The sequence below is a fragment of the Amblyomma maculatum genome, chromosome 10 (genome assembly GCF_055883805.1).
Source record: "Amblyomma maculatum isolate TAMU_Amacu chromosome 10, ASM5588380v1, whole genome shotgun sequence".
Classification (NCBI taxonomy): Eukaryota; Metazoa; Arthropoda; class Arachnida; order Ixodida; family Ixodidae; genus Amblyomma; species Amblyomma maculatum.
In genome coordinates, this window is record NC_139353.1 from 60010932 (window position 1) to 60023486 (window position 12555).

A 12555-nucleotide genomic window follows, 5' to 3' on the forward strand; every position below is an offset into this window, starting at 1 on the left:
GGCAGCTGGCAGTTGCAATTCCTGCCCGTCTGTTGGTGGCGGGGCCGAGGTTGCTGCACCATCGCGAAGAGGGGTACTGCCTGTCCACCTCACGTTATGCCTCCTGTGGTGGGGAGGGGGTCTCCTAATGACACTCAAAGTCCTCGGTATTGGGTTCAGTTTCAGTTTGAGTTTATTTATTTCTTGCTATAGAGCATTGAGCCCACAACATCCAGCAACAGTGGTGCCATTGGTCACATGCAAACAAAAAAGCATACATAAACTTTAGGCATAATTCACAATCTATGAATGAACAGCGCAATCACAAAGTATGCAAATATAACATAAAGGACAAGTGACATACAAAATTCAAAGCATGCACTGAAAGCATTATTTAAAAATTCTGTATGCAGAGATTGTAGCACTTAATGGTACGGTAGTAATCACATTGGCAACGCATAAAGAAAGGACAATATTCAACATACATGGATGAAGACAACATGATTGTGGCGTACTCACGGGTTACGCTAAGCATTCAATTAGACTGCACATTTTGATCCTACAGGAATATATAACAACCACAAACCATCAAAGAAACCAAAAAATGATATTCATTTAGTGAAAGCGCTTCCGGAGGTCAGAATTGCTGCATTTATTAATGGCAATGCCTGCATCATAGAGATGGTTGAGCGATGCGGGAAGATAATACCTAAGCATCTGTAGCCCGTAGTTAGTTCGTGGTGTGTTAACGATGTAATGCTGTTGACGGCGTAGCGGGTATGTAGGCACTAGGAGCTTCAGCTTAGTGATTTGGGATAGTGTTGAAATTTTGTCTCACGTTTCCTGTTTGTAGCTCAGTGACAGATGCATATCATAGGTTGAATATTCTCTGTACATTGCTATTCTAAAAAAAGGGCTGCGGAAGGATAATCATAAGGTTGGTTAAAAATAATTCTTGAGGCCTTCTTTTTGAAGGAGGTAAATATCTTCAAGAGTGGTCTTTAAGCAGCTCCCTAAACTAGGTTGCAATTAATGCAAATGTGACATGAAGAGGGTTCTAAACAGAAGCAGTTTAATTTAGGTCAAGAAAAAATGACGATACCATGATAGTATGCCAACTACACGAGAACATATATGTTCTATATGTGTATCCCAGAGCAGTTTTTTCGTAAACCAGATTCTTAATGTTTGAAAGCCTTTAACAATTTCTATATTAGTCGAGGCATAGCAAAGTTGTCTAGAGAAACTTAATACCTTTCCTTTCGGACGAAAAAACATTACTTTCGTTTTCGAAACATTGGACATCGGGGGCTTCCACCCCGGTGTCCAGTCCTGCAATGGGAAATAGCTGCGCGATCGCAAATGATCAACATGAACGTGTCGAAGTGTGTTCTGCGTCTTAGTGGTTAGAGCGCCCGTCTCGGCTGCGGGAGGTGGTTAGTTCGAAACCCACCGCCGGACACCCACCGGTAAAAATGGGTACAAGTGTCCCCTGGCCTGGCGCTCAGCTTTTCCAGGGGTGTGCGTTTGGGAGAAGCTCCGTAAACCCCGCTGCGCGCCCCTCCTCCGCAGTGGTCCCAAACCCAGTTTCGAACCTCGCAGCCTGCAAAGGTGGTTCTGTTTGTCTTGCAAAGGTACTTCCTTTGACCCTCACCTGAAGTGCTCCCTTAGAGCCTGCACTATACGCTCTTCCATCCACAGGTCTTCTCGATTTGGCTACATTTTCTGCACATAGTTCACTAGCCATTCACAAAAATGTCGTGCAGGTGTCAGGAGTGCGAGTGCAGCGCGACACTAGCGCTCTTCGTGGCGCGGCCAAATCGAGTGCACAAGTGCAGCAGTGCAAGCCTTGTTGTCTGCTGGGACCGAGCAGTGCCTCCTCTATATTTTTGCCGGCGCCGTGCCATTCGCCTTTGTTTGCCGCGAATCTTTTGGATTAGTGTTATTTCGTTTATTACGCGACTTTTGTGATTCGTGGATGAACATGGGTGACATTGTTCAGTTAGCCATGGAACTTGTGGAGGACGACGAGTTCGACACAGAGTTCGAAGCTGCATTTGTCCTTGTGGCGTGCAAGCTTCTGCGTGTGAACCGCTACCGCATCAGTGGTTATTTCCAAAATGTGACCTCCAGGTACTTCGACTTTGAGTTCAAGAAACTCTTTAGGTTGTCCCGAGAGACTTTTGAAACTGTGTGTGAACGCTTCAGGCGCTCTTCCTTGTATCCAAAAGCTGTGAGTGGGCGTCGACAAATTTCTGCCGAAAAGACCATCTTGATCTCCCTCAGCTATCTCGGAAGCCAGACTATCATGAACTCCGTGGCAGATCGATTTGACGTTACCGAGTCGTCTGTTGTGCTGTGTCTCCGGAGAGTGCTGGACTTCCTTTTCGAAACCAGCGACGATGTGATCGCTTGGCCAGACGATGCTGAGATGGCCAGTAGCAAGGCATGTTTTCTGGCCAAGAGTGGTGCGAAAGGCCCTCGTAACACTGTTGGCTGTATTGATGGGAGTCGCACGGAAATCTGCAAGCCTGAAGAATCCACTGCTTCTTATATCAATAGGAAAAAGTGGCCATCGATCATTCTGCAGCGAATCTGCAACGAAAAAAACAAACCCCTTGATGAGATCATAGGGTTTCTTGGCTCTGCGCACGACGCCCGCGTGCTGAAGGAAAGCCTCTTCTTTCACAGGCCGCCGCTAAATGTGGAGGCAACTATATACTAGGCGACTCCGCATACCCACATCTTCCGTGGCTGCTGACGCCTTACAGTGATAACGGAGCAAGCTTTCAACAGTGGAAGAAGTTTAACAAGTTTCATAGCCAGCAGAGAGTAGCCATAGAGAACACGTTCGGCCTTGTGAAACAGCGCTTTAGGCGGCTCTATTTAGTCGCTGCAAAAACAATCCTCCAGTGCTGCAAGATTGTGATGGGCACCTGTGTGCTGCACAATTTGTATAATGCCGAAAGAGATTTCATGGCCGCATTTGCAGAACTCCCTCACCTTGACGACGTGGGCAACAACGATGAAGATGTCAGAATAATTTTGCCAGCGTGCTGCCAAAGCCGAAGGCAAATTATTGCTCATCACCTGTGCTGAAACACAGTGTAGTTGCGCAATGAAACAGTCACCTGGTGTTGTGTCGTTACGCCTCTTTATTCTGGCGGACAGCAGCTATCAACTGCCGCAGCACGGTCATCCTTTCTTGATGCTGTCTTTCACGCGCCGCCTCTGCGTCTCTCATCTGCAGAAGTGATCCAAGAGGCATGTCCCTGCGCCGCTGCCTTATGGCAACATTTGGGGCTGGTGGTGGCTGTTATGACCCGTCAACACTTGGCACAGGCGCCTCCTGCATGTCTTCTTCCCTGTAAATTGCATGGGAATGAGCTTCTACTCATGCCATAATAAATAAAACAACTCACCCTGAGTGAGCGTCTTCTTCAGCTTGCTCTGCAACGAGCACTCTGCTCTGCGTGAGCAGCACGGTCAGGGCTATATGATGCTGCTTCTCCAGCACTTCCGAGAGCTCGCTGAAAAATTCAAGTAGCTGTTACAAGTTTTCTGAAAAAAAAAAAAAAAAAAAAGCCAGGAAAAGACTGCACTCTACTTCTCGTAATCGCAACATACTCGCTAATGTCCCAAAGAGTTGGTTTTTTTTTTGTTTTTTTGTATCTGCGCTCCAATGACTTCCACTTGTTTTCCATCTGGAGCGCCGTGTGCTACCAAAGTAATTGTTTATAATTTCGGCCAGCTTGGTCCACATCATCTTCTTCGTTCTGTATGGGTTGGAGTAATACATATGTAAGAACCAAAAACAAATTACCTCCGAAATAAGACAATCTTGTGACCTAGCTTGTATACTGTATATATGACGGTTATTTCCACCGCTCGAACTCCTCGCAAAACACCATGTTGCTCTATCAACTTAGTAGTCGCTGCGCACGACTCACCTGAAGCCGCCTTTTTTATTTTGACGCTCGTTGAGCTCTTTGTATTTGGATATCAGGTACAAAGTCTTGGCCTTGGCCCAGATTTCTCTCTCGGCCTCCGGCAGCTGGCCAGCATTGCTTGCACCTGGGCGTCCTTGTAGCGTCGGTTCAGTCGGCTGGCTGTCATTTGCTGAGGCTGCAGGCGCCGCTACCGCCGCTGCCTCACTCTCGCCGCCGTCAAATTCATCTCGAAAGATTATGCTTACGCGGATGCCATCTACGAAACAAAGAAAGTGAAGAGGGTCAGCAAGCCACTGTAGTATGGGCAGCATGCCTTTCTTGCTACCCATGCCTTCCTAGGCAAAAAACATGCTACCAACCCATCAAAAACAGCATTGCTGTCACTCACCATTCGTTTCGTACAGCAGTCCTCCTCCTTCTCCAATAGAGGCTTTACAAAAGTTAGCGCCATCTAGTGAAAGAAACAGAAACTGTGCGCGGCGACCATGTTTTGCTCAGTCCGCCCGCGCCTCCCATCGAGTACGCTGTCAAAGTGCGCCTTTGTAGAACCCGTGAATGCACCGAAAGGTGCATTGGAATGCTCACAAGCGATTGTTTCATTTTTTAACATCACAGCAGTCGCTGTTAGCTACAAGCTCTATTCGGAATGACGCCAGCATGTTGTTGCGTGCCCTTCTGCAGGCAGCGCACCGTCGTAGACGCACACGGAATCAAGGTATACGCGTGTATGCGACCGTTCGTTTGCAGTCCTAATCGGCTTTACAAGGGTCATGTAAAGCATTACTACACGTCCCTCTGACTGGAGCTAGCTCACAGAATGTGCTATCACCTAAAACAGCAAGGTTGTTTTGCGCGCTATGGAGCCTTGTGAACTTGAAGGAAAAGCTTATGCTGCGATGGAAGACACGGGAGAAGGAGCAATCCATGTATAACGAACGCTATTGTGCAAATACGTTCTTTGAAACATTTTTTACGTTGGTGGCATTTACCATTGTGTATTGGATTTAAGACACGGGCATGATTACCGAAACTACTTTTCACAGTCATCTGAAATGGTAGTGCTTGGTGCAGAGAGCAATACGGTTGTCTAGTGTGCCCGAGGTGCGTGTTTCACGCTGCAAAAGCAAGCGGCTGCCAAACCCGCGGCGTCTAGAAAAGCAGGAAGAGATGACATCCCACTAGTGTGTTGTAATATGCTCACGTGCAGCCCGTTTGACCGGTCCACGTCCAGAGCGCGCAGCTCAGGTTTTGTACCTGCCAGCGCGGCCGATAAAATAACGAAGCGTGCTCTTCACTTTTGTGTATTTTTTCGAGTTACCCGATGGTTCGCTAATTCACAGCTACCTGAAATTCACTGGAATTTTTAAATATGTCGATTTCTTGTTTATTCCTTCTGTCAGAAAGTAAACATTTGAAGCCGTAATCTCATGAAAGCGCTGACATTGGAAGCTTCGAGGAACTCGGAGGAGGAGGAACTCGGCTGAAACGAAAAGAAATTTGAAAATTCAACTCACATGCGAAGTGTTTGTGCCTTGTTGGCTGTGTTCATAAAATCAGATTTATATTATATCATATCGTTATAGAAAAATTAGGGGGTCACTTAAGATCCGCCGTTAGAGGTATAACGTGATAGTGTCTCTCTCTCATACACACACACGCACGATGTTTTCTTTGTTCGCGTGTTATATTTTAGCTCTCTTATTTATTTATTTTGTTTACCAAATACTGCAGGTCCTAACTGGGCCCTAGCAGGAGGGGCGAAAAGAATACAATGCAGTGAAATATGAATTCATCAAAAGTAACATACTACACACAAGTGTAGTATGTTATTGTTGTTATGTATACTATATTTCTATGTTATTTATTTTATGTTATATTTCTATAATTTTTGTATTTTTATTTTATTTGACGTTTTATATTTTTGTACACCAATACGCATGTGTCAGCAATAATCGGCTTTCCATTCTGAGCAATTTGACACTTTTGAAGACATTCTTCAATTATTTCAATTAATAAATTACACATTCTAAATTTTCTTCCTTAGCATCACCAAGCACTGGTTTTTCATTCTGTCACCTTTAAACCCTTACTTTCCAATTTTTCCTTTCTTTAATTTTTTTATTTCATCAATTAATCAATTATTTACAAAATTTTATTAACTCGTCATCGCCTATCGCACACCAATCAATATTCAATCACTGAAAGCACAAATTACCATGGCACTTTTTTTTTACGCAGACCCCGGTTATTTCCGAGACTAGCCGTGTTTACATGGATGCGACAACAGCGCATCGTATTAACTTTCTAGCGTATCGCCCTCATGTAAACCGGCATAACGCGCCAGGAAAGCGCATCGTATTAATCCGCCAGACCGGGGTAGATCGAGAGAGAGAAGTCGACTTACGGGCTGCATATTAACAGGCGGGCGCATCGTATTGGGAATTATGGGAAGGCGCGCCAATTCCTCACTTCCGGAGAGAGCTGGCCTCCGCGCGCGCAGACGGCGTACAGACTGTGCGAGATGTTGGCGGACGGAAATAAGGCGGCGTGCGCTGGACGTGCGCTCTTCTCTCGCGAGGAAACCGCGTCATTTCTCGCCATCATTAGCGAGATTGACATCGGCCAACTGCTGGACTCTCGACGGCAGCGCAACCAAGCGCATTTCCAGCTCATTAGAGAGAAAATGGAAGAATTGGGCTACCACTGGACTTGGCAGCAACTTCGCACCCACTGGAAGAACTTGAAATCGAAGTATACCTAGGTACGTCTCTTAATATAAATCCATTGCACTCAGTTCATAACGAGTAGGGCTTGCCCAGCACTCCTATTTTAAAGGTGCCTCGTTTGTGTACCGCAGGAAAGGGAACTACAGAACCGCAGCGGTGCGGCGCCATCCAAGTGGCAATGGTATGATGCGATGAGCGCCATCCTGTCGCACCGCCCCATGGCTCAAGCGCAAGTTTATGGAGTCGACAGCAACGCAACCGGCGAGGACGACAGCATAGGAGGTGGAGTGAAATGCCCGATTTCTGAGCCTTCATGCATCATGTGGCGTGACCACTGCTGGTCGCTTTATGCATGTGCACAAATGAATGCCACCAGTTAACTGGTGGCATTAATTTAGCGATGAGAGTGCTTACGCGCTTCATGTATGGTTGCTTTTATCCTTGTGCCAGTTAGAAACAGTAGTAGAAACGCGTGTTCTCGCATTGCGGGAATGATCGCGTGCTGCCATTCTCTTCCGCACTTCTTTGTCCGCTCATCAATTTATTTTCAGCTGCGCTCTTTCAGATTTCACCACGCACTCGCGCTGCGTCATTAAATCCCGAGATGTGCCATTATCATTTCAATATTACACTTTGCGGCTATTCAGGAGTAATTACAAATGTGGGAGTCGCTGACAGTGTATATTACGGTGGCAGTAAGAATTCTATTAGAACTTATTACTTCAAAATGTTACCGGTTTACTACACAAATTATGCTGAGGGAGGTAATACAGCAGTGTACGAGCTTCGCAGTATATTTAATGGAGAGTCTACTTCCTTTCTTCGTTACATGAAATGCAGGCAGGTAATTTGTGAAGCTTTGAACTTGTGCTGGGAGCCGCTCTAGCATACGCGCTGCGTGCCACGGTTGGCAGAAACTGATCGGCAGCTGCGTAACCTAGTCTTGTATTGTGTGCGAGTATCATGTATACCTCGGGCGAAGCGAAATGTTCCCACACTCGCCGTAAGCAGACATCCGGTCAGGCCCCTCCGGCAAGCACGGAATGCACGGTGTCGGTTGGCTGCAGGGGAACGGCGCCAAAGCCGCGCCGCGAACACGTCCGATCTGAGTTTCTTAAATGTATTTAGCAATGCCAATGAAATTGTGTTTGATATATTCAGCAGCACATTGTATCAGACAGCATTTTCTTCAATTTATTGAGACGGCAAAGCATTTTTTATTATTTTTTTCAATACTGCCAGCCGCCTTTTGGTGGCCAAGGCAGGGGTACGTACATAATTCCATAGTGCTTAATCCGTCACAGACAGCAACAACATCATCGGAAAAGAAAGAAAAAGAAAGCTTGCAGAAAGAAGTCACTACATAAACACGATATACGCGTTGTATTTTGATCCAAAAACAGGAAACATCAAACACAACACTCGAAGAATCTAACCACCAAATACACTAAATTGACTGGCTGGGGCCAATTGCGGATATAAATGATTCGAGTGACGATAAAGTAACCACCCCGCAAGGTTACGTATTCCAATCGGCTGTCATTCTTGGAACTAAGGCGTCTTGTATCCATTGCTTCTGCATTGGGGCAATACAGTTGTTTTGTCATGTTTGTGCACAATTTGTCGTGTTCTGTTTTGCAACATATAAGTGTGGAATTGTATCTTGGTACAATTATTGACAATGTAAAAAAACATCTTCAAGCAATATGGACACATCAATTTGTTAATTGTGAGGTGCCTTTGTTAAATTACAGACACAAGCGATGGAGATGAAACTTCAACTCAGAGCAGTTCGCAGTTGTCTGGAAGCACGTCGCGCTGTAAGTAAGAATTTGAGGTTCTTATTTAAAACTTTTGCGTTCCTTGTGCTTTAAGCAATACATGCTCGAAGTAAATATGTTTGATTAGCTATACCACAAGTTTTTATGCACACTGCATTCAGATTGCATGTTAAAGCACTTAAGGCAGCCAAGAATTACTGCAATATCAAGTAACATTGCTTATTTTTGTTAATTACACAACAAAAGCAGATAACATACCATAGCAATTTAATTGCCTATTAAATGTGCCTCCAGATTGTATAAAAGCAAAAAGAGTGATGCACAGGAGGCTCTCAACAGGTTTAGTCTACAGGACTTGCTTTAAAGCAACTTTGCGAGTTGAAATAATTCTGTTCTCTGAACTAGAGTTGACCTAATGGTTAACTTTACTGTCTGCCTTTTTTTTCAATTACCCGCAGCAAATGTTGCCAGCAGCTCTGCACCACTACCAAAGCGGCCAAGGTGCAGCCGGAATTCGGAGCTTGCTGAGCTGTTAAAGCAGCAGCACGAACAGAACAGCGAGCTTATCAAAGAACAAACGAGGCTGATTTTTGATCAGCAGCGACAGCTCCTCGAAGAAGAAAACAAAAAATTTCAGGAAACCATGACCCAAATCACAACGTCTTTTTTTTCAGGCACACAGGCATTAATAGCCCAAATAATGGCACAGCCTATACATTCTTTGGCCCAGCCGATTTTTCACCAACCACCACCTCCACAGCTATTTGGCCAGCCAGCACAACTTTTTACACAACCTGCACAAGCATTTGGGCCCATACCCCATGCCCAGGCATCGACATCTCTCACAACCCCCCCCCGAGGAGCAAAGTCATGGCCCTAGGGAGTCCATGTAGGCATATGGTTTTTATTTATATGCATACAGTATCCGAATTGTGCATTACAGCCTCAATGCCACTTTGAAAACGCTGCCACATAGTCATTACACCAATTAGTCATGTTTAACAGAACAATAAATTTCTTGTTCTGTGTGTCACCTGAGCTCCGTTACTTTTTTTTTGCGTATTGTGGATTTTGACGATACTCAAAATAAGAATGTGCCCAGATTCTCAGGCTGCTCTGAGTTAAACCTTGGACCAGTGGCAATTGTACCATAAAGAAAGAAAAAAAGATATACTAGTGTAGAGCAACGAAGAGGCGATGCCAGTGCCATTGGTGTGTTCAGTCTTCTTTCTTCATCCGTTCGTTGTTTACCAGATATACACGTGCAATGCGCTTCTGTACACTCATTTACAGAAGGGACGAGAAGACAGGCTCACTGCAAGATATGTTCTTTAAGTATTGTGCCCAGCCCTGGTTGGAAGTCACACTGGTGTTATGCTGCAAAACGATCAGTTTTGCTCACCATGAAGACGAACGTAGAGGGAAGTTCTGAGCCAACAAATCACAAAGAAAGTCTCGTACTCCACTAGCACAATTGGTATGCCGAGGACGTGTTGGTGGCTGGGGAAATAAGTGGCGTTCGCAGTCTCTGACATCCGATAACCAAACATCTGGTACCGTCTCAGCCCTTTCTTCACAAAAATTGTGTAGGATGCATACTGCTGTAACGACGGTAGGCATGAACTTGTAGTTTATGTCAGCGCGCTTAAGGGTCACGCGCCATCGTCCCTTGAGCCTCCCAAAAGCATGCTCCACTACGTTGCGGCCAGAGCTATGGTAGACGTTAAAAGACTCTTGTTCTTTTGTGAGTCTTCCATTTGTAGAGGTATAGCCTTTCAGTATCCATGGAAGTGCCGGATAAGCGGGATCACCCAAAAGCATAAAAGGGATTGCACGTCCATGGACAATCTTCTCCCCTTTTGGCAGCAGGTCATCACTTCTCTTGTACACATTCGATATCCTTAGCACTGTAGCGTCATGAGCACTTCCAGGCACGTTGCAGGTGATGCTCCTGAATCTGCAAAGTAAAAGTTCACCACGTTTTTCACTGTAAACACGTTCATAATCATAAGGCTTTCGTTATGAGTTCGCATGTTTTAACAAGATCAATTTAAAAATTCAATGCAGCTTAACATAGCAAAGGCATTAATGCCATTAAGCAAAATAAGCGTATCGGAAGTCGGTGTCAGCAATAAGCGAAAGAAATACATTAAAAACCTATAACAGCACTTCCGAACGAATGAGAAAATGAATCTAAAATGAATCTCACCTGCCTAGATTATCCACTATACCTTGCATATTATAGGACGTCCACATTTTTCTGTTCACGAAATCCCGATACCCGTTTTTGGGTGCTACAACAGGTATGTGGGTACAGTCAATGGCTCCAAATATCTGCGGCAGGTGACACTTTCAAAATTTTGAGCTATTGATGCTGCTTCTTCTTCAGAGGGTAACACTATAAACTTATCCATGTAATGTTTCTTCAGAGTGTGGCACAGAGCATACACATACTTTTTTACCGTGCTCTTGTGAACACCGAATTGATTAGCCACTACTCTGTATTCACAGCAACTTGCAAGTTTATAAAGTGCAATGGCCACTCTCTTTTCTATCGGTACCGGTGCTCTCACACAGTCCACTTCTGGTGACATATAAGGGGCCACAAGTGCTACAAGCTCGAGGAACGATGCATGCGTCATCCTGAAATTTTCTTTCCAGTCGTCGTCTGTAAACTCAATTTTCACAATTCTGCTCCACCAGTCATCAGACCGCGTTTTCATCCAGAGTGTTAGTCTTTTCCGTTCATTTCCTGATGCATCTGAAAAAAAGAATTCATAGAGTAATTCACTGTACATAAATAATGAACACTGCGTAAAGGAACAGTACTGTAATATCAGAAAAAACTGCTCAGGTTTCATTGACATTATTAGCAATTTTTATGCGTGCACTGCATTCTAAATTTTATGTTATATCTGTATTCTATTTTGATTACTGTTATATCAAGAGTTCTAATAAATACTTCTTTTATATGAAATGCAGCGGCCAGCAGTATTCCAAAGACTCATACAAGACTAACTTTCTTAAGCTCAAATGCTAGTCGTCCTACCGATGCAAATTTATTTCACTATAAACAACTGGGCCACTGATAGCGAGGCCATCCAAGAAAAGCAAATTCTAACGCTCTACAAAGCACTGTCTTCTTCAAGTATAGAGTATATATTTCATTTTGAGTCAGCAGTGAACACAGCACACATTTAAATTTGGCCCACCATAGCGGCTCAGCAGTTATGACTGCCAATTCCGAGGACATAGGTTCAAACACCGGCGCGGCGGCCTCATTTCGATAGAGGCGAAGTGCAAAGGCCTGTGTACTAAATGTCAGTACGATGCCCCAGGTGGTATGTCTCTCTCCGAAGCCTTCCAAAACGGCGTTCCTCAGTGTGTTAGTGGCTTCAAGGCATTAAACTACCTAAATTATAAATTTAAAATTCACAGTTTGAGCTCCGATATTGTCAATTCAGCATAAAGAAACCTGAACACACCGCATCGCGCCGCATTATATACTGTGCTTGTATCAATCGCCGGCAGTTGCACGGCCGTACAGTTCCATCGCAAATACCTCCCGTTAAGTACGGAGGCAGCAAGACCCGAAAAACACAAGCATTCAACGTATCATTTTAGTGCGGTGCAGCACGCTTCCGTCCTTGAATAGGCGGAAACTTGGTCCTCAGCACGCTTGTCCGCAGAGCTGGAAAAGCGAGAGGCCGGTCCAGCTGAAAGCATGTACTGCTTTAGCTGTTCAGCTTTCTTGGCACCGCCAAGCGTTATTCGAGCGCTCAGGGCACGCTTTTTCACACCTGTACTATATTCTTACCTTGTTTAAGAATCCATTCGTTGGCGGCCCACATTGCAGAAAGTCCGGTACCGCGCAAAAGCGCTTCGCTACAAGCTGACTGTATCCGACGGCGCCGCTGTTGATGTTGTACGTGGGCCATAATGTACAGTAGCACATGAGCATTTGTCCACGCCGCCAGAAGGATAACAACGGACAAACGAAATGCTGCAGTGGGATGCATGTCGCAAGTATCGCAGGAGAGAACATCCGCCTTGGAGAAAGACGCACCGACCTGTTGAGCCGTTGGGCGGGAAGACAGGAGCACAACCGGAAACCGAGTG

At 45.1% G+C, this 12555-nt stretch overlaps 2 long non-coding RNA genes across 3 annotated transcripts in view; one reads left to right on the top strand and one right to left on the bottom strand.

Moving 5' to 3' along the window:
- Positions 1-12307, top strand: part of LOC146176629 (uncharacterized) — a 52624-nt gene extending 40317 nt beyond the window's left edge. Inside the window, exons 4-6 of one of the 2 annotated variants that reach the window (XR_014701536.1) lie at positions 6787-6937; positions 8410-8475; positions 8895-12307. This is a non-coding gene — a long non-coding RNA (uncharacterized LOC146176629). Of the gene's footprint in view, positions 1-6786; positions 6938-8409 lie in introns of both variants that reach the window. The other variant, XR_014701535.1, reaches the window with a different exon arrangement.
- Positions 3466-4038, bottom strand: LOC146176630 (uncharacterized). The gene is made up of 3 exons (XR_014701537.1): positions 3930-4038; positions 3607-3755; positions 3466-3509 (listed from the first exon to the last, which is right to left on the bottom strand). It is a non-coding gene; the product is annotated as an uncharacterized LOC146176630 (long non-coding RNA).
- Positions 12308-12555: the final 248 nt, after the last annotated feature.